The 22910-nt window shown below is 38.3% G+C and overlaps 1 protein-coding gene and 1 pseudogene across 6 annotated transcripts in view; one reads left to right on the top strand and one right to left on the bottom strand.

Annotated features, from left to right (window-relative positions):
• Nucleotides 1-22910, bottom strand: part of Grm5 (glutamate metabotropic receptor 5) — a 561776-nt gene that overhangs the window by 429444 nt on the left and 109422 nt on the right.
• Nucleotides 13129-16582, top strand: Sf3a1-ps1 (splicing factor 3A subunit 1, pseudogene 1; annotated as a pseudogene).

The following is a 22910-nucleotide window of genomic DNA, read 5'->3' as shown; positions in this document are numbered from 1 at the left end:
CCTGAAAACTCTGAAGATATTTTTAAGAGCTGAGTACTGTAGCACCCTTTTAATGCACCTCTGCATTTTCTTTTCTGTAAACCATTATTGATCCAAGCCTGTGGAGAGAGTGGGAGCTGATCAAACAGCCATTCTTTTTTTTCTCGTAGCAGAAAACATTAAATATCTTCTGAACTATCATTACCAGCAAAGGAGTCTCCAAAAATCATAGGAGGAACATGGAGGGATGTCAGGAAAAACTCCCATCAGAGCAATGGGCCATTTAACTGGAAAGCTCTGGCAGGAAGTTCAGGCTATAAATTCAGTTATTGTTGAGGCTGTCAATCAAACAAAAATAGCATGTCAGCAAGGACATACACATGCTCTAACTCTAAAGAGATCTCAGATGAAATGCTGCATTGGGCACTGAGCTCAAAAAGAGACAGTGATTAAAGCTGGAGACATTAGTCAGTGATCCCTCAAATGGGTAGTTGGATATGTTTCCAGACAAGTACAACTGAATAGTGACAAGAATGGACTTAGACTTCCACGGAAGGGAGAATTAGAAGAGCTCGTTATGATATACAGGAGACTGAGGAACTGAAGGCCCAGTGGCAGCCTGTTGGTACATGCATTGCTCATGTTTGGGTCCTGAGACAGGTTCTGTGCTAGTGGCCTTGCCCCTGGGGAACAGGTATTATCCTACACAAAGCCTTGGACACGCTACCCAACCCTCAACAACAAAACACAACACTACAATAGTTTTTGTTTGTTTGTTTGTTTTGTTTTGTTTAAATTCAAAATGTCTTGCAATTAAATGGATTACTGTTCAAGGTATACAGGAAAACAGGCACATGTTCCAAACACTGCCAAGGCTGGAAGGGGCCAGGTACACAAGGGTCTTAGCCTTTGCAAACAAGGAATGCTTTTGCTTTCAAACAGAGTTGGAGACCTACAAGAGCCACACGATCAAGACCTTTGTTATTGGACTTTTCACTTGCTTCTGATGAACGAGAAGAAGAACAGCTCAGTTCATAGCACAGTGTGAATTACTAAAGCCAGAGTGTATTTCAGTCCAACAGGTTAATAAGACATGGCAGTCTCTGCTTCACTTCTGCTACTTCTTAGGAGAAATCATTTATCATGGCAGAAAGGCAGCTTGCTATCTACCTGAATTTCCAAATGATGGCTGCCTTCGTGTTTTCATCTTTAATCTTGCAAAGCAAGGATTGAGACAGTCTTGAATGCAGGATATATTAATTTTCAAAGAAATGTTCATAACAAAATAATAATACAGGAGTTTTAAGAAAAATAGTGAACATATCAGAAAGCAGACCAGCAAGATGGATTCATGGACAAAGGGGCCTGAAGTCAAACCTGCATATCTGAGTACCTGAGTACCGTCCCATGGACTCAAATTGTGGAAGGACAGCACTCATTCCAGCAAGTTGCCTTCTGACCTCTATACACACTCTGTGTCATGTGAGCACACCCCATCCTTAATGACTACCAACTAAACAAACAAATAAATAAAATTTAAAATGTTAAGTGTCGGCAGCATTCTTAGCTCCTGATCTTCCAGAGCCAGTATTTGTGATGGAAAATAAAAAAAATAAATAAAGCTTCTCTACTGATCTTACACATACAGATCTACTAATTAGAACACATGGCATGCCTGAGGGTAATAAATTCAGCACTCAAGTTATCTTAAATTCAGAGACAAAATCTTTCTGAGGATGATCAGACTTAATAGAAGATAGTTATAAACTCAAATCTGCATCTCTATCAGTCTTTTGGAGTTGAGCAGGTCAGGGTGACTGTGAGGATTACCATTCACTCATCGGAGAGAGAGGAAGGGGAAGGGTCATGCAGCATGTGATACTGAGCTTACGCACACTGCAGAATGGCTTTGAGTTCCTTCCCCCTTGATCTTCACATTTTTTTAAATTGTTGCTCTTCATAGACAAACCAAATACACAAATTTAAACATGACTCCATCAACCTAAAGTGGTGATAACTACTAAAGTAAAGGGATTCAGAAAAGCCCATGGACTCCCCTAGACAGATGTCTGTGAAATAATAAAATTACATAAACTTCAATAATACTAATTGTTTAGATAATGCAATTTTCAATGTTCAGCTACTCAATAGAAAATAAAACATGCAATGAATAGATTGTGTATGTTGCACATAATTTTAAAGTATTCTGTGGACTATATTAAATGTAGTCTAAATTCACAAAATTAACATTTACAGAACCATAAACTGATAAGCATATACCTTTTAGCAACTATTCCTTATAAACTGATTTAAAGCAGCTTGATAGGGAGACCTAATTTTGAAAACAAGTTTCAGTATTATACATTCCATACATGCTTCCATAGCTTCCTTAGGTTCTGTTTCTTGATTGAGACACCACTAAGCTATTGACCTTGGATGATTCAGCCAGAGACACAGCTCTGTGTTAGAACTAGCATCCAGCCAAGAAGACAGAAGAGTGACAAGAGGCCATTGCTTTCTGCTAATCACACATACACATTTAATTGAGATCAGATGGACTAAATTAGCAAGCAAACCAAGTCTTCTTGACAGGAAAAAAAAAAAAAACGTTATACACCTAAGAATTTGGAAAGGATCTTTTTCTTGTTTTCCATAATATTTTCAACTCAATTTAAAATATGGCATTTAGCAAAGACTTCAGTTACAAGATGACATTTGAGTGGGCATCTGGATAAGAGGCAGCAGAAAGCCAGAGAAACTCCTCATAAAGTGTGCTCTTTGTGGCGGAAACTGAGCTGGTGACAGATCTCAGGAAGCTTGTGCATGGAGTGACAGAAGAGCAAGAAGGCCATTTTCCCACAGTAAAATGGGCAGAGGAAGAAGAAAAGGCATTCAGTCAGGGACAGGTGGGTTTAGGCTATGTAAGTCAATCATACTTGAACAAATTTGAGAAACGCTGATGGGTTGTAAATAAAGAAGAGACAGTGTTCAATAACTGATACATGTTACAATTTGAGTGTGCCAGGGCCTGCTGTAACTACTTTCTATAACATGCCCGATGCTCATAAAACTGAAGGTCACAGACACATTACAAATTTACTGGTTATTAAAAAGTCTTTACAGAGATATTAAGATTAACTCTTCAAACCACGTTCAGACAAAGACAAATATTTTCCAGAAAGGAACCTCACCAGCTGATTAAGATAGATTATGGACCAATGCTGCCTATCATAGACATAATTTTAATATGCACCTCTGTCATGAAACGGGGAGAGTGTAGAAGCAACATGTTCTGACAGAGTTTCAAATCACAAAAAGTATGCATTCTATATGTGCTCACATGGGCATATTCAGCTCTCCCTCTTTGAGAGACTGTTGAGCCATTGGCCATGCATGAGTCTTTCAGAGACACATGGACATATTTTGATTACTTATTCTGGTTTCCTTTCACTGTGGGTGACCTAAAAGCCTTCCTTTGATAAATGTTGGAAGAGACAGCAATGAGTCCAGCTATTAGCAACAAATGCAAACTTGTCAAACAACCTCCTGGGATTGCAGTGAGTGCAAACAGTTATCTACAAGGGAAGTAGGTAAAGGTGACCCTAACTACACTATACTAGCAAAAAGTACCCAAGAATATAGCGTTCCCTGAGACTCAGAGAAAAATACTCACAAGCTAAATACACCACAAATATTTGTAGCTAGAGAATAAACCTATTGATTCAGAGTTTGAACATTAAATTAGTAAGTAACTAAGTAAAATCATGAGGTTTTTGGTTTAAAGATACTGCGGAAACTTGGGTATACATTTGAGAACTTCCAGAATAAGCTACTCAAATAAACCAGATAAAGCCATGTTAATGGTGCATATAAGGAGAACTAACTGCTGCAATGCTGTCTGTAGCATCGAAAGCAGAGAGGTGAAGGCTAAAGCCTGACTTTTAAAAGCCCCAACAAGCTAGACTTGATTAATTACAAATCCTATGGGCTTATGAAGAGACAAGTAATGACAAAAGGTCTAGAAGGGAGTTTTGTCAATGTATGCACATTCAGAAGAGGGGCAAACAAATGAATCCAGGGGCCAACATTCATCTATTAGACCTGACATGAGCTTTAGTCTTATGGAGAACTGCAGTGGGGAAAAGGTCAATAAGTGGCTTCATCATTGTATAACTACTGATTCTGTGGTACTCCGAGGAAGCTCTCATCACAGTCTTTCTAAAGATCAGGTTTTGTCAGAAGATGATTCCTTCTGCTTTAGAGTGCTGCCCCACTACCATGGATGACTACCTTCATCTGAAGGTAGGGTTAGGGATCTCTTCTGGACAATCTAGTTGTTCTTTTGGTTCAAGGTGCCTATAGATTTAGCAATGAATAACCTCTGTAATTTCCTATAATGAAGGGGACAGATACAAAAGTATGCAGAGATGTCAGAATTTCCCCCTGGTTTGATCTTCCTTGTGAGACTGAGGAGCCCACTCTTTCCCAAGCAGCCTCTGAGTGCATCATCTGGACAGGAAGTAACCAAATACATGAGGACTTGAACTGTTTCCTCTACTTGTTTACTAAGAGGGGAAAAAATCTCAGCTAAGCTGTCCTCAGAGGAATTCAAGACTTTTTTCCTTTTGGCTTGTTTAAAAACACTGGCAAATCCAGAGACACAACAGCCAAGAAACGAGACTGCCATTTGCACCTGTGCCAGATGAAAGTCACTGTCTGTCCTTGGACCATTCATTCAACTATTTTGGGATCTTACTTTTCTCACAGACAAGTCTAACTCTTACTACTTATTCATTTCCCACTTGAAATAAGTTGTGATTTAATAGGTAGTATGGGCAAGATGCTGTTGCCTCCTTTCTGCAAATTTAATCTCTTTCTTTCCTTGCTCAAATGAGATGTAGCAGTTCAAGGCTTACTTGACTATTCATGATTTTTCACGTTTCCTCTGTTCTTCATAAATTTGTCATCTGATGCTGAGTGTCCCCTTCAGTTTATGGTGATAATCCTGTCCTGCATATGCCCTGTCTCCTTAGACTAACCTGTAATCTTAGAATACAGACCCAGGATTACATATGTATTTTTTTGTATATCCAGGGATTGGTGAAATACTGAGTAGGAATAAAGGCTTGACTGAGTGGTGAGAGTAACAATGATTAGTATTGCAGATAGTGCACTATCTCCCTGCCAGCCATGTTATATAATGCCTTATCTAACTCCTAGAAAAAAATCTCAAACCTTTACTATATTGTAAACTGAGATATAAGAAACGTGATATATAAGAAATTTAGAAACTAAAGAAAATCACACTCTTTGTTAAAGGTTTAATAAAACTTAATCTTTTAAATCTCTCAAATCAACAAATAGCCAAAGAGCCGAGGGCGTAACCAAATATTACTGTCCCCAAAACAAACAGACAGATAAATAAATAAGTAATATATTGACTTCTAATGTTCTGTTATACTCACAGAAGAATGTCTTGCTCATCCATAATTAGCAAAATTTCTTTCTATACCAGATGAAACCAAATACAGAGAACTATAGCCAGATATTGGGCAGACGGTGAGAGACCTTGAAACTCTCAGCTCTAAACAGGATGTCTCCATCAAATTTGCTCCGTCAAAGCTCATGGGACCATTCAGAAGAGGTGACTAAAAGATTATAAAAGCTACAGGGGATAGTAAGATACTAAGTAAAAAAAAATCCTCTAAGTCAACCAAACTCACATGAACTGAGGCAGTAGGTCTGCATGGGTTTGCACAAGAAGGGTCCTAGAATTAACAGAAGTGAATACATTTCCCCCATCCCTAAGTCAGAAGCAGTCTCTAATGGATAACCATGTGCAAAGGAAAATTTAGTTTTCCCCAAGGCAATTTCACTGGGGAACACACTACTCTTAAGGGTAGGTTGCATGTCTAGCTGTAGATTGTCATCAGAAAAAAAAAAACAAACAAAAACAAAACTCAGTAGCATCTTTGGAAGTTTCTTATCTCATAATATCATGTCAGGGCCTTTTCTTTTTTAATTTTATCTTATTATATTTTTATTTATATAGCTTTTCTTCTCTCTTTTTACTGAACAGGTTCTTTGTGTATATATTGTGACTGCCAGTTTAGTACTTTTATGAAATTCTTGAGTGTGTGGATGAATGGTCTCTGTTTCCGTATCTGTTTCTTATGCCTCTTTGAGGTTCTTTTCCTTGGGTTTGGTTGTTTTTCATATTCAGATGTTATTTTTTGTTTTACACTATTTTATTCTATTTTAATTTATTTTATTATTATCACTAAGAACCCTGTTTCTTTTCTAGTCAGAAACAGAAAGGGTGTGGATTTGGATAAAAGGCAAGGTAATAGAGAACTGAGAAGGAAATAATACTCAGAATATATTATGTGGAAAAAATTATAAATGTAACTTATTCTCTAGAAGTAATTTTTATCATTGGGCTTACTGCTGAATAGGCCCACATTTTCTAGTCTTTTCTGAACTCTGTAAGACTGGTTCAACTCATCTATTCTGACTCGAATTTTCTGCCTCTTCATTTATTGGTTCAATCATTTCTAGTATATCCATTCATTTTCCCACATATTTTTCTCTTCTTATAAATATATTCATTCATTTATATTTCATTAGAATTGACCCTTTCCAGTTACACTGAATCCCCAGATAAGTAAAATAGGCTTGCTGGCCTAGAAAATCTTACAGGCCAACTTACAAGTCTCTCAAAAAGACTGTGGTGTGGCAAAAGTACAAATGACTTTCTTAAGGAAGAAAGTTCATGATTCAACAGGCACTTCTTAAAAGAGACTTTGCACAAAAGAAACAAATGAGCTGACAAGTGGGAAAGGAAGTCTTTCAGACTAAGAGGGAAAGGAAAGTGTATGCACATTATCTTAGCTAGGGTTTTCATCGCTATGAAGAGACACCATGATTGAGGCAACTCTTAAAATGAACAACAACTGGTGCGGGTTTATACTTTTAAAGGTTCAGTCCATTATCATCATGACAAGAAACATGATGACGTGCAGGCAGACATGGTACTTTAGAAGGGACTGAGTGTTCTACATCTTGAACTGTCTGTATCCAGGAGAAGGCTTTTTTCTATACATCTAAGAAGAAGGTCTTCAGACCCATTCCAAAAGTGACAGACTTTCTCTAATAAGACTACAGCTATTCCAACAAGGACAAACTTATTAATAGTCCCACTGCCTGGACTAAGCATATTCACAACACTATATTCCACTCCCAGGCCATCATAGACTTGTTCAAACACATGAGTCTATGAGAACAATACATAAATATAACATAATGCAAAATAGCTTATTTCAAATCTAAAAGTGCCAGAATATGTAACAGTCTCAACAATGTTAAAAGTCAAAAGTTCAAAGTCTCTTCTGAGATTCATCCAGTCACTTAACGGTAATTTCCTATAAAATCAAAATCAAAAAGCAGATCATATACCTCCAGCATCCAAGAATGTACATTATCATTCCAAAGTGTCACAGTGAGTATACATTGGAACAAAGCTAAACCAAAAACCAGCTGGGCAAACTAAGTGCTCAACTCCCTTCAGCTTTGTTGACTGTAACACAATTTTTGCTCTTGGGCTGTTTCCACTCCCTGATAGCAGCTCTCCTCATCAGGTATCACACAGCTCTGGCATACTTAGCATCCTATGGTCTCCAATCCAACTTCAATGCTACACCTCCTTCTTCGAATGTCTGGGTTCCAAACACAATCTTCTAGGCTCATCCAAATGACTTGCGTTACTTCTCCAGGTATGCCCATTGCAGCACTCTAAGTTCTGGTTGACTCCACTCTATTGCTGTTGTTCTTGGTGGTCACTCAATGATACTAGCATCTCCAATATGCTGGCATCTTCTACTGCAACTGGTCTTCACCAGTAGCCTCTCACAGGCTCTCTTCATGGTGCCAAGCCTCAACTCCTTTGCATGTCGATTTTACTTCTGGGCTGTCAACTGCAACTGAGGCTACACTGTCAAAGTGGCCTTTACTTGCCTTTCACAGTGCCAAGCCTCAGCTGTTCTCCATGACTCCTTCATGTCTTCAAAACCAGTACCAGCTGTGTGATTCTTATACATTATTAAGTCCAGCTGCAGCAGGAGGTACAACCTTAGAAGATAGCCCTTTGTGCTCCCAGAAAACATTTCCAAGAATATTTCACCTTAGTGATGCAGGTTATTCTTCTTGATCACTGCTAATTTCTTAGCTCCAGTTAACCAGCATCAATTGTCTGGTAGTCTCTTCTATTCTTGACTCTAAGGCCAGAACTACAAGGCTGAAGCTGCCATATTCTACTGCTTGCTGAGCTGCCCCCCTTGTTCTATTACATCATTACCAACTTTCAGTTTTCCAACTCCTTCACTGCCTAACCTTAGCTTTCCTGGACTTGTTCCATAGATTGACCTCACACTCAGAGATCTGTATGCTGCTTTCTCCTACGTTCTGGCCTTGAAGGTATGTACTACCACCAGTCTGGATGTCAGTCTTTCATGTCCACTATTTCTCAAGCTCTGGATCAAAAGCTGTCTTCCAGCCTCAAGATCTGGATCTCAAGTGTGTGTGTTCTTTGCCTGAGCTAGGTGTTTTCTGCTTCATGGGCCCTTGTTTCCAAGTAGCATACATGGGGGTTACCGCCGGCCAAGAATACTGGAAACATTCTGCTAGCTTGCTTCTACACAAGAATGAGTTTCACTCTATTGTTAGAGATTTCAGGATATTGAAACTTATTGTAGGTAAGAAGTTTCTGGGAAATCAAAACTTACGCCATTGGTTTCTGATGTAACATATGTTTATCATTACCCTGGCTACCAGTTTGTGTTGTGTGATTTGTTCTGCTTATAAGCAAGTGCTTTTTGCTTGATTAAATGAGACTTGATCAGAATACTGTCTTGTCTCCATTTCTCGTGTCTCTTGTTCCCTCCATCCCACTCCCCTCTCCAGGGTCTCCATTGATGTTCCCGCATGCCGGGACATGCTCCATTTCTTGTTTTTAGTTGATTCCAGATTAAAGGTCCAAATTAAAAAAAAAAACTGGTAACAAAAAACGTAGATAAAACTATTTCTTGCTTCACTGCAAAGGTATAAACAGTAAATTTTGCTGGATGGAGTCTTTCCCTAAGGTCATCACTTCCTTAAATCGTTTATGTCCTTGAACATAGGATTCAGCTTGATTTACCTTTGTGGTACCTGTTTATTCTTTGAACCATACATTTTGTATATTTTCCTTTCTAAAACATAGCTTTTTGACAAGGTCACAAAGTCTCTATCACAAGAACGATCTCTAGGCCACATACTAAAATTCTTCTCCTCTGAAACATCTAGGACCAGGCTTTTACAGTTCAAATCACCCTCAGCAACAAAGTATTCCATATTCTTACTGGGATCCTAATTAAGCCCCAGTTAAAGCATTCCATTGCTTTTCAAATCCGAAGTCCCAAAATCCACACTCTTCTAAACAAATCATGTTTAGGCCTATCATAGCAATATTCTAGTCCCTGGTACCAATTTCTGCCTTTGCTAGGGTTTCTACTGCTGTGAAGAGACACAATAATTAAGGCAACTCTTATAAAGGATAATGTTATAATTGGGACTGGATATCATTTTCAGAGTTTCAGTCCATTATCATCAGGGAAGGAAGCATAGCAGCAAGCAGGTAGCCATGTTGCTGTAGAAGGAACTGAGTATTCTACACCTTGAGCAGACTGTTTCCAGAAGACTGTCTTCTAGACATCTAGGAGGAGGATCAACAAGTTCAACCAAGTGACACACTTCTTCTAACAAGGCCACACCTACTCCCATAAGATCCACCTCATAACAATGTCATTCCCTGGGCCAAGCATATTTAAACCACTACACACATTTATGTTAATAATACGACGTATGTGATAGGGTTCGGAATTTTCAATATCCATTATTCTATGCTGTCATGATGATAAAGTCACCAATTAATATCTAGTTATATACTTAATAAAAAAATCAAGGTCATATATTGAAGTCTCCTTCAATCACTACTTACATCTTAAATTTTATGTAAGCTTTATAATTGAATGGGAATGCATCGATTATTTTGTATTTTGTTTTAAAGAAATCATAATCTCTCTTTTGTCTCTTTTGGCTGGAAGCACGCTATGTGACTGAGTTGCCTTAGAATAAAGAGGTTAATGCAACCTTCTACAGATGACAGAATATTTGGATTAAAGATCTAGACCACTGAGGGATTTTTGCTGATGAACCTCTTCTAGGTTGAAGCTTGATTTTATGTCGCATTTAAGCCACATTTAATTTATTAACTGCATTAACATTTATATTTCAGTATCTAAGATGAAATAGCTCATTGAACAGAAGAGAAACTATATAGCATTGCTTTGAGATAAAGCATAACTTACTCTGTTGTGGCAAATATTTGGAAATGAATATCTCATTGTTTGCAAAATAATTCCATTCCTGAGAGTCTACACTCAAAAGAAAATTACTATTTTTTTTGTTTTACTGTATATTTGGTTCTTATTTCATTTTTTAGTAAATGTCCAGGAAATACTGATCTACATAAAAGTTAATACCGCTTAGATAAAACAGATCTGAATGTTCATCTCTGAATTCAGAACATAATCTATCTGGTAGACAATCTGAATTTTTTTTACACATTAGGTTAGAAAGGTGGATTGATTTTTATATCTTAGAATGCATATAAATCTAGACAGCTCTTTAAAAACATTTTAGCTAGAGAACAGAATGTATAACTCAGGCTTTTTGTTAAAAATAATCAGATATTGGAGCATCATAATGGCAAAAGTCAAATCAAGGGTGGCACTCACCCAAGCCAGATACTAAATTAATTCTAAGATAGCCAGATTTTTTTTTCTGAGAGAGAAGAATACTCAGGAGACATGGGATTTATAGAGAAGTTTGCAAATAATGAATTGTACAAACTTATGATCATTTTAAAGTCTATATTCTGTTTTTGGAATGGAAAATATTTAGAAGTACTATTCCCAGTATAATAAGTCAAGCCAACAACACCTAAAATTTTTTTCAGTCTAGGAGATGTATGGTGTCAGAGTATTGTAGTATGCCCGTTTCCTCCTTGTATCAGTTGAGTACTTTGCCAGTGTGAAGTTAAATTGCTATGGTAACTAGCAAGAGTTTGGCTCCACAGTCAAGGTCATTAAATCAATAAGTCACTATAGTCATAGATATTAATGTTCCCTGATAGAAGAGGTGTTTCAGTGTAGATTGTTGTCTTTACGCAGGTGAAGGCAGGCACAAGGTAAGACAAGGCCTGTGATTGGGCAGTTAAAAAGTAAGGCAGAAACAGAGTTTTGAAGGGAGGAGAGAGAGGAGACAGAAGAAGAGCCAAGATGGAGGAGGAGGACGATCCAGATCTGTGTGGCCTTAAAGGTCCACAGGCAGTTAGGAACATTCCATAAGGGATGGAATTTAATAGGACAATTTATCTTACCTAAGTGGGCAATTTATATCATTATCAATTGGTTGTGAATTTATTGTGTGGAAGTTTGGTGGAATGGGAATTTAAGATATAAATCTGATTGCCAAATTACAAGCTTATTGAGTTTTGATTTTAACAGGTTACTGGGAATTGTGACTATAACCACAGGAGGTGGATGCTAGAAATGTTAGGAGAGTCCTTAACAAGACAGTTGCAAGAGGGGGCTGCTGCCAGGCTCAGAATAGCCTGAGGCAGCATGAGGAGATTGGGATCTTAGCAGTTGAGATACTTTGCTGATTGAAATGAAATTACCTTGAAAATGCCATGTGTCCCAATGAAGCAGGCACTAGTGTGGGTTGGTAGATTCTTTGTTTTTTTGTTTGTTTGTTTGTTTGTTTTTTTTAGTATTTACCACTACATTTTAGTCATGATGTCATCACTTGAGATCCTAAAGGCTATTTCCTCTGCTTTTCAATTACAAATGGACTGAGTAAGTACTACAGACAATACAAAGTTTAAGGTTGACTGAAAATGAGACTGTTAATGCAGCTTCTGTGAATTCCCAACTATGCTGGGATAAAACTTTCAGGAAATTCAACTGCGCTTGAACGGTTCATGTAATCACTAGGTAGTGTTTGTTAAGTGTCTGTGAGCTGATATTCACAAGAAAAGGCCACATCTATTTCTTTAAGACTGACTGATAGATTAGAACTTTATTGTGAAGAGTGGACTATTACAGGGGAATAATGAAAATACTTTGAGCTATCTTTATCCACTTTGAAACCATTTATTTCTGATCTCTATGCTTGATCTAAGATCTTTGTAACTAACAGTTGAGACCTCTAGAATATGTGAAATTAGGATACTGCTAACTTCTACCACCTCCAAAAGTAAGAATGCCATCAGATAGCATACAGATCTATTTCAAAGGTTTCATTGCTTATCTCTGATATACCTACAGTTGTTTCCACTGATAAAGTGGTGGGGGAATAAAGGTCTTAGTTTGTAAACTTTGCAAAATGTTCTACATTGGAAATTGTTATTTTAGATAACCTGAATCTATGTTCCTGGACAATGACAACATAAGTCATAGTTGACTCAAGATGAGAGCTATATTTTGTGTCGGTTTACCAAATTAGATTGGAGTCAAATAATTTTGTTGGTCTGTTATTATTAATGATAGACACTTAGATATATGTTCTTAGGGAAAATAATGCAACACAGAGCAACAACCTGGCTAAAGTTGATACAATAATAATTATTTTCACAATATGATGCAAAATAATAGTGAAATTACTCATAGGCATTGAATTATACATTCAAGAAGTGTAAGGATAGCAGAATAAATAATAAGATATCATTTAATCATATTATATTCTAAATCTGCTAACAAAAGATGAAGACAAGTTTTTCAAGATAGTCAAATAATAATGTAAAATTAAATAAGTAGAATCAGAATAGAAATTACAAAGACTTCTGTTCAGAAATCATGAAAGCTGGAAGAGAGATTTAAAATGCTAGAATCAAAAACAACAATCTCAAAGTTCTTTTTAAAATTCTATGTTGACAAGAGAAGTCACAAGAGTAAGAAAAATGAAACGAATTGCTCACATGCATTTATGTTGAACTGGTACAAAATTACTTAATAAAATGTAATCCAAACAAGTCTGCGTTATTGGGTAGTCATGGTCAAAGCATACCAGTTGATAATCGACTTCTTGGAAATCAGTAGTGATGAAAGCCTGTCATCCTATCTTTGGGACTTAATGCATCATCTTTGGCTGCAGAGTGAATTCAAGGCTGGCCTGGAGCTACATGAAATTCTGTTTCAAATCTCCCCTTCCCCCACTTGTTACATTTGATATGAAATGCATAAAAAGTATGTGTCTTATTTTAGTTCTGAAGATTGTGACAATATACCATAATGTAGGTGGTCTACAAACTAAGGAAATTATTTCAGATTTGGATTTGGAAGCCTGAGATCAAGCAACAGCCTGGGAAGATTCTGGTGATGTCCTTCTTCTGACATTTCCTCACATTCCCGAAAAAGGATGAACTATATATTTAATGTCACCTATCAGTCATATTTATGAACACTCCCCACTCATGACCCATGTCCTTCTCAAAACAACACCCTACAAGCCATCACATTAACATTATCGATTCACTATATTATAATGGAGGTGCCTACACACTGTGACAATTTTATTATAGTCACTGGTTTAAGATAAAAGTAAAAGAATATAAATACAGTCACCATAATAGATGGAGAAGCTAGTGTAACAATAATAATATCAAAGTGGAATTTAGACCAAGAAATTACATTTAGAATTAAATGTTACATTATGGTCATTTCTCCAAGTTATGCTTTATGAAAGCTAGATTTTTATATGCATTAAGATCATGACCTCAGAGGTACACTGTTACCATGGCAGCAGCCTGGGTGCCCAGCTTAGAGTTTGAGGGATCCCAGGAGCAACAGGCTCTCTGGAAGATATTTTTTGATCAGCCAGACAGGCTTAACTTCCATAGTTCCTCCCTCAAGCCTGACCTCCTCCAATCAAAGCAGTATTTCTCCAAACTTCCACTGTTGTGCCCCTGCAAACCACTCCTCTCTCTTCCTGGAGACACGCCTCCAATCACCTGCTCTTCACTCTTGAGATCCTTTAGGTCTCCATACACTCTGCTTTCCCAACTCTGGAATACCAAAAGCACTCTAAGCTCATCCTGCCTTGCCTTACCTGTGTAATGGAGCAGGAACAAAAATGCCCAATATTCTTCCCTATCTCTCATCTATCCACATTGTTCTTGTTTATTTCATTGTTGTCAATATAGAATAGGGATAAAAAGGATGGATTGGACATTTATTAAAAGCAAATTATATCATGATTCAAACACTACTTGTGGTGCTAGTGAAGCCCATGAAGTAAGCATCCATGCTCATGTTAGTTTTCTCTACTAATCTGATATTTATTCTTATATTATCACTGTGACACTTTCTTTTTGCATTCCAAAGGGTCCAGACAGTAGCTATCTCAGAGATTGGTCAGAGATTGGAAATTGTCATGTAGTTGGTTTTAGAGTTTTGAAAATGTGTTTTTAGTGGTGACTGAATCGCAATGGGCAAACTAGCTGGGATATAAGCCAAGTTGTTTGAGAGCGAGGGGGCCTTGAAGGTTGAATAGAGAGAAGAAAGGGCTCCTACCCTGCTTTGGGAGTCAGAAAACCTCAAAAAAAATAACAATTTTACTTGCTGCCTCTATAGTGATAATGTTAGTTCCCTTAGAGCGATCACCTGTATGGTCACTGGTACACTGGACATTATAGAAAAAGTCCATGTTATATGCTCTTGAACTTGACACAGACCTTCTGTGATGGCTATTCCTGTTATCAACTTGATTCCATCTGGAATGAACTACAATCCATAAATGGACAGCATACCTGTGAGAAAGATCTTTAGGTTGGAAGACAGATTTCTGACCTGGATCTTGATATGAAAATATTGAGGCATAGTGGCCATAAAAATCTTAGGAGCAAGCAAGGTAGTGCATAGCTTTAATTTCAGGAGACTGAGGCAAGCAGATGTCTGAGTTCAAGGTCAGTCTGGGACAAAGCAAGTTTTAGATCCATGAGTGGTGGTACACACCTTAATCTGAGCCATAACTTCTGCTGGAAGCCTACATAAAGACATTGGAAGAAGGAAGATTCTTCTTCAACTGCTTGCACTTACTTGCCAGCACATCTCTTGGTACCTACTTCTACAAAAGACCAGCTCAAAAAACTGGCTTCATGGAACTGAGAAACTACTAAATCCTAGGACTTCCTATTCACAGCTGCCCATTGCAGTGTTAGTTGGACTGGTTCAAGTGCTGAAGAAGGACAGAGAGTGCCTCTAACCCTAGAGGCATCCATTCCTCCACCTCTGCCCCCGACTCGAGACCAAGCCATGGTGTAAAAGGACTAAGGTCCCAAAGCTTCCCAACCCCTTCCTCCAGCTCCTGCTCTTGATAAGTATCTTATATCCTCCATCACTGGGGAGAAGATCCCTGCTAGCAAAAGGCAAGAACACATGCACATTGGGATTCTTGACCTCCGCTGGCAGTAGCAACAGGATCGCTCCATCCAAGAGAGAAACGGTGATGATGAGGTTTATACACTAGGTCTGGATATTGAGAGCAGCTTAGAGTAGTTGGCTAAGTAACATACTGATATCTTTTGGGTAGAAGAGACAGCCATTGGTAAGAAGGTTGGTGAAGAGGAGATTCAGAAACTGGAGGCAAAGGTGACTTGGGATGGCCATTCAGGCCTGGACCCAGCAGGAAGCTCAGGCTAACATCACCCTCCAAGAGCAGATTAAGGTCATCCATAAGACCAAGGGCCTGGTACCATAAGAAAACACTAAGGAGAAGATTGGACCAATAAAATCCCTCAGCAGGCACTGCCTTCAACTTCAGTCATCAATATCCCAAGCTCAGTGTCCACTATCACATCAATGTCCTGGCCACCTGCTATACAACCTCCAGTTCTTACCACTGTTGCATCTGAAGTACCTGTCATGCCTCAGTCACCCATGGCATCTGTGGTCTGGCTGCCCCCAGGTTTAGTGATTGCCCCTATGCCATCCTTCATTCACACACCTAGGATCAATGTGGTACCTATGCCTCCTGTAGCATCTCCCATCACAGCACCCTGCTCACTCCCATGATTGTACCAACAGCCCTGGTGTCTGCTTCCCCTGTGGCTTCAATCTCAGTTCCAAAGCCTCTTGTAAACTCCCCACTTCCTATTGAAGATGAGCTGCCATCCAAGGAATGAAAGACCAAGGTCAACCTCATGCCTGAGGAAGAGTTCATGCACAGAAATAAGGGTCCAGTATCCATCAAATTGCAAGTTCCCAACATGCAGGATAAGACAGAATGGAAGATGAATGAGCAGGGTCTAGTCTTTACTCTTCCATTCACAGACCAAGTCTCCATCATCAAAGTGAAGATCCATGAAGCAATGGGCATGCTTTCAGGAGAAACAGTAACTACAGTATGAAAGCACTTTCATCAAGGATTCTAACTAGCTTACTTCAACATGGCTAGGAGTTCTGTCATACACTTGGAGCTCAAGGAGAGAGGCAGCAGCCAGAAGTAGCAAGAGATATCTGGAATTGGACGCCTGCTGTTGTACCTCTTTGTACCATGGAGTCTAGGAGTTTCCTTGGGACTTCAGGCACACACAGCTTGAGCATTTGTTTCCCTCTAAGTCAGTCTGTGAAATGAATTTTTTGTTTAGATTCTGGATTGGAAGTCCTTCAAGGAAGTCCATTAGGAATTGAAAACCCAGAGTTGTCCTACAGGACAGTTCCAAAATGCCAAGAGATCCCATTTTGTATCGTGCTTTGAATTCTAATAAACCTCTTAGAACAAGGCATGGTATATGCATGTTTATAATCTGGGGACTTGGGTAGTACAGAAAAAAAATGAAATCATGATCTCAAAATAAATCAAAATTTGTTATTCCTAAGGGAGATACATATAAGCCCATGAGATGATTCTGAATTTAGAGACTTCAATATTCTTTATCGATAACTGACAGAACAAGTAACCAAAGTGTCAAGAAGTGAAAGGAAGACCTCATGAACACATTACCATCTTGACCTAAATTTCATTTCATGGAAAATAGTATCAAAATGTCCAATACATAATGTTCTCAAGTGCATCGCACTGGACCATATACTGAGTGATTTGCCAGTATATCAGCTTACAACACTAAAAGTCATACTAAGTGGATCGTTGGATCATAATGTAATTGACCTAAAAATGAAAACAAAGAAAATATCCGGGAAAGTCTGAAACATTTGAAAAGTAAGCAATATACATATAATAATCCAGAAATGAAGAAAGGACATCTAAAGGAATAAAATTGAATGGTTTGAAAATATTGATATGACCTTCCTCCAGTCTGTTTTGCTACCAGTGCCAAAGGAGCAGCTTGTGAAACTCGCCCACACCCTACAGACTCATGAATCCCAGGAGGTTCACAGTAACCAAAGCCACTGGTGAGAATCTTACCCAAATACCTACAACAGTTGGAACACCCCAGAGCTCAGCTGACACACCCCAGCTCCAGAGCTCCACTTTTCTTTCAGGCTGCTTCCTCACCCAGGCCAAGTCACCTGGCCATGTAACCTCCCACACCCTACAGCCTGTCTTCATCCCAGGAGGTCTGCAGTAACTGGAGACACAAGAGACCTGCTCTAATCAGATATACAGATGAGAAACCTAATTAGAGAGAGCACTGCCTGTCTAAAAGGGGACTGGCTCTAACCAATATCACAAAGCTCTACCTGCCTCCAAGGAAACTGACTCTAGTCAGAGATAACCAGACCAGTTAAGAACAGAGATAACCAGAGGGTGGGAAGCAAGCACAAGATCATAAGAAACAGAGTCCAATGCACTTCGGCACCATTAGAGCCCAGTTCTCTTCCTATAGCAATCTCTGGATATGCTAACACACCTGGAAAGCAAGATAATGACCTACAATCCCGTCTCATGAAGATAGAGCCCTTTAAGGAGAATATAAAGAAATCGCATAAAGAAATGCAGAAAATCACAGGCAAACATGTAGAAGCATGTAAAGAAGAAACAAATAATTCCCTTAAAGAAATACAGGAAAATACAATCAAGCAGGAGAGGGAATTTAATGAAACTGACCAAGACCTAAAAACACAATAGAAACACTAAAGAAAACAGTAATGGAGGCAAATATAGAGAAGGACAACTTAAGAAAGAGATCAAGAGCTACAAATGCAAGCATCACCAACAGAATAAAAGAAATAGAAGAAAGACTCTCGGGTATAGAACTTTACATAGACAATATTGAGATTTCAGTCAAAGAAGCTGCAAACTATTAAAAGCTCCTAACCAAAAATACCCAAGAAACTGAGGACACAGTGAAAAGATCAAACCTAAGAATAATAGGAATAGAAGAAGAGTGAAGAATTCCAGCTCAAAGGGGTACAAAGCATCTTCAACAAAATCATAGAAGAAAACTTCCCAAACCTAAAACAAGAGATAACCATAAATGTACAAGAAGCCTGAAGAACACCAAATAGATTAGATAAGAAAAGAAAATAGACTCATTATATAATAATCAAAACACTAAATGCATGGAACAAAGAAAGAATATTAAAAGCTGTAAAGGGAAAAGGACAAGTAAAATATAAAAACAGACCTGTCAAAATTACACCAGATTTCTCAACAGAGACTGTGAAAGGCAGATCCAAAGCATATTAGAATGCAAATATACACAGCAAAACTCTCAATCACTATAGATGGAGAAACCAAGATATTCCATGACAAGCCAAACTTAAACAGTATTTTTCTGCTACTCCATCCCTACAAATGATACTTGAAGGAAATCTGCAATACAAAGAAAATACAATACCAAAGAAAGCACAAGAAAGTAAACTTTTCATGAAAAATACCCAAAAGAAGAGAATCATACACATATAATACCACATACAACACCAAAAATAATAGGAATTAACAATCATCTGTCTTTAATATTTCTCAACATTGATGGACTCAATTCCTAAAATAAAAGACACAGGAAAGAAATTATGGAAACAACACCCTTCACAATAGCCACAAACAGTATAAAACATCTTTTGTATCCCTTACCAAGCAAGCAAAAGATCTGTATGACATGAACTTCAATTCCATGAACAAAGAATTTAAATAAGGCCTCAGGAGATGGAAAGATTTCTCATGTTCATGGATTAACACAGTAAAATGGACATCTTACCAAAAGCAATCTACAGATTCAGTGCAATCCCCATCAAATTTCAAACAAATTCTTCACAAATGTGGAAAGAGCAATTTTCAACTTCATATAGAAAAGAAAAACCCAAGGAAAGCCAAAACAAATCTCAACAATAAAATCTCTTCCAGGAAAATCGTCATCCCAGACCTCAAGCTGTATTACAAAGTGATAGTGATAAAATTCACATTTGTATTGGTACAGAGACAGACAGGTCAATCAATGCAATAGAATCTACTATCCAGAGGTAAATGCAAACAACTATTGACACTTGATCTTTGACAAAGACATCAAAAAACAAACAGTGAAAAAAGGAAAGCATTTTCAACACATGGTGCTGATATAATTAGTGGTCTCTGTGTAGGAGAATGAAAATAGATCCATATGTATCACCCTGTGCAAAACTCAAGTCCAAGTGGATCAAGGACTTCAACATTAAACCAGATACACTGAATCTAATAGAAAAGAAAGGAGCAAAGAGCCTTAAACTCATGGGCACAGCGGGAAATTTCATGAAAAGAATACCCTTGGCTCAGGCTCTAAGAATTGGTAATTGGGACATCATGAAACTGGAAAGCTTCTTTAAGCTAAAAGTCACAATCAGTAGGACAAATTATGTACCTATAGATTGGGAAAAGTATTATTCACTAAACCTACATCTGATAGAGTGCTAGTACCCAAAACCTATAAAGAAGTCAAGAAGTTAGCCTCAAAAAAAATCCAAATAATCCAATTAAAAGATGAGGTATAGAGCTAAACAGAGAATTCACAACAGAAGAATCTCACATGTCTGAGAAGCACTTAAAGGAATGTTCAAAGTCTTTAGTTATCAGATAAATACAAATCAAAATTATCCTGAGATTCTACCTTAAAACAATCAGAATGGCGAAGATCAAAAACTCAAGTGACCACACATGCTGGCAAGAATCTGGAGAAAGAAAAATACTCCTCCATTGCTGGTGGGATTGCAAACTGGTACAACCAGTCTGGAAACCAATCTGACAGTTCCTCAGAAAGTTGGAAATAATTCTCTGTGAAGACCAAGGTATACCACTCTTGGGCCAAAGATGCCCCACCATACCACAAGGAGTCATGCCCTGCTATGTCATGCCTTATTTGTAATAGCCAGAAGCTGGAAACAACCCAGATGTCCCTTAAACAAAGAATGGATACACAAAATGTGGTTCATTTACACAGTGGAATACTATTCAGCTCTTAAAGGTGAGGACTTCAGGAATTTTGCAGACAAATGGATAGAACTAGAAAATATCATCTTGAGTGAGGTAACTCAGACCCAAAAGGTCATGAATGGCATGTACTCATTGATTAGTGGATATTAGGTTAAAAGTACAGAATTCCTAGGATACAACCCACAGAGCATAAGAAGTGTAACAAGGGGGGTTGGGGATTTGGCTCAGTGGTAGAGCGCTTGCCTAGCAAGCGAAAGGACCTGGGTTCGGTCCCCAGCTCCGAAAAAAAGAAAAGAAAAGAAAAAAAAGAAGGGTAACAAGGGGAATAACACAGGCGAGGATGTTTCAATTCATCCTAAAAGGTGGAAGCAAACATTCAATGTAGGCAAAGGGAGGTAGGGACATGGGTGGGAGAGGGGAGTAACAGAATTAGGCATGGGAGGGGGCAGGAGAGAAGGCCAGAGTTCCAGGGAAATACAATGGAAATGAGCAGCCTTGGGATGGAAGTTGGGGAGACCCTCTAGAAAGTACTAGAACCTGGGAGGTGAGAGATCCTCAGGGCTCAATGGGAGTGATCTTAGCTCAAATGCCCAAAATTGGGGAGAATAAGCTTGAAAATTCCACCTCCAGTAGATAGACAAGGACTCGAGTGGAGGGACTGAGTTACTAACACACAATCAAAATTTCTGACCCAGAATTGTCCCTGTCTAAAACATCTGTAGTGACAAACATGGAGAAGATACGGAAAGGATCGTCCAATGACCTGTACAAATTGGGATCCATCTAATGGGAGAAAGGGCACACCAAGACCTGATACTATTACTGATTCTATGGTATGCTTACAGATAGGAGCATACATAGCATGGCTGTCCTCTGAGAGTCTCTACCAGCAGCTGACTGAGACAGACACAGATAATTACACGCAACCATTAGACTGAACTCTGGGTTCCCTATGGTTGAATTAGGGGAAAAACTGAAGTTGAAAGGGAGGGCGACCCCATTGGAACCAGCAGCCTCAACTAACCTAGACACCAGGGAGCTCCCAGAAACTGAGCCACCAACCAGGAGTACACACGGGCAGGTCGAGGGCCCTGGCATATGTACTAAAGAGGTCTGCCTGGTCTGGCCTCATTGGGAGAAGATTGCTTAATCCTTGAGAGACTTGAGGCCCCAGGAAAAGGAGAAGTGAGTGGGGAAGGGGGCTTCATGCTCTTGCATCAAAAGGAAGAAGAATGGGATGACGAACTGTGGAGGGGTGAATGGGAAAGAGGAAACAACTGGAAGGACTGAAAACCACTATAGTAAAAAAAAATAATTTTTAAAAAGAAAAATAATGCTAAAAATGTTTAAAAACTAAAAAAGAAAATACTAACAGTGAACTTTATGACACAACTAAATAAGGGTTTAGATTTAAAATTATAGCATCGAATGCTTAGTTGGATAAGAAATATGAACCTTATATCACTGCCCCAAATTCTAGCTAAAAAGTAAGCAACAGAATAAAAGAATCTAATGTAAATGAAAGTTATAAGCTTAAATAATCTAAAACACTTAAACTACAAACATAAAAGCCACAGAAATGTAGCTTAATGTTTTGTTGTCATTAAAATCTCATCACATTGGCAATCAAAATAAGATAATCTTTCTACATCTTTATAAACCTTGAAATTATAAAGGAAACCTAATCAATATTTAGTATTCTTTGGATTAAATTTAAACAAAATTTCCTCATGGCTATATCACTTCTGCTTCAGTGTCTCATTTGGAGTTTACCTTGGGTCACTTGATCATGAAAGCCACAGTTGGCCTTGATGGAAGTGAGTACTCATTGTCCCGGGATTCAGAAGATTAGCACTCATGAAGTAACTACATAGATCTCAAGGTCTCACTTTTGGGTTCATATTAAGTATGGCTAAGATGGAGGAGGCAATTTACACATGATGTCTGAGTGACCAAGAGCACACTGGGGTAGATAATCTGTCCTTTAATACAGAGTGCCGTCAAAACACTAAAAGTCAAAATGAGACAGACTCCTGGAATTTTAGCCATGTTTATGATCATCTACAGTTAAAAAAAAAAGAAGCATGTTCAAGTCTCTTAAAGCTAACTGTGGCCAGGCAGTTAAGTCAACCAAAACAAATTCTGATATGGAGAATGCAATGTCATATAATTTGTTAGGTAAACCAGTTATTCTACAAAAAACTGATCTAAGTGTTTCCATCAGGAGACTTTTTACTGAACAAACTTGTTACACAGTGATTGAACATCTGAGACATTCTGTTCCTTGACAGTCACAAACTATCAAAACATTGAGTAAAACATTTATACTGTGAAAAGTCCTCTATTTATTAAAGTCAGCAACATCTGCATACCTATCCAACCTCCAGAGGAAGAAATACAACATTTCTCAAGACACTAAAAGACTCTGTCAATGCATATGATAAGAAGAGAATGATGTGAGTGTGGGA

Source organism: Rattus norvegicus, chromosome 1, assembly GCF_021556685.1.
Source record: "Rattus norvegicus strain SHRSP/BbbUtx chromosome 1, alternate assembly SHRSP_T2T, whole genome shotgun sequence".
NCBI classification, from domain to species: domain Eukaryota; kingdom Metazoa; phylum Chordata; class Mammalia; order Rodentia; family Muridae; genus Rattus; species Rattus norvegicus.
This window is presented reverse-complemented; position numbering and strand designations above follow the sequence as displayed.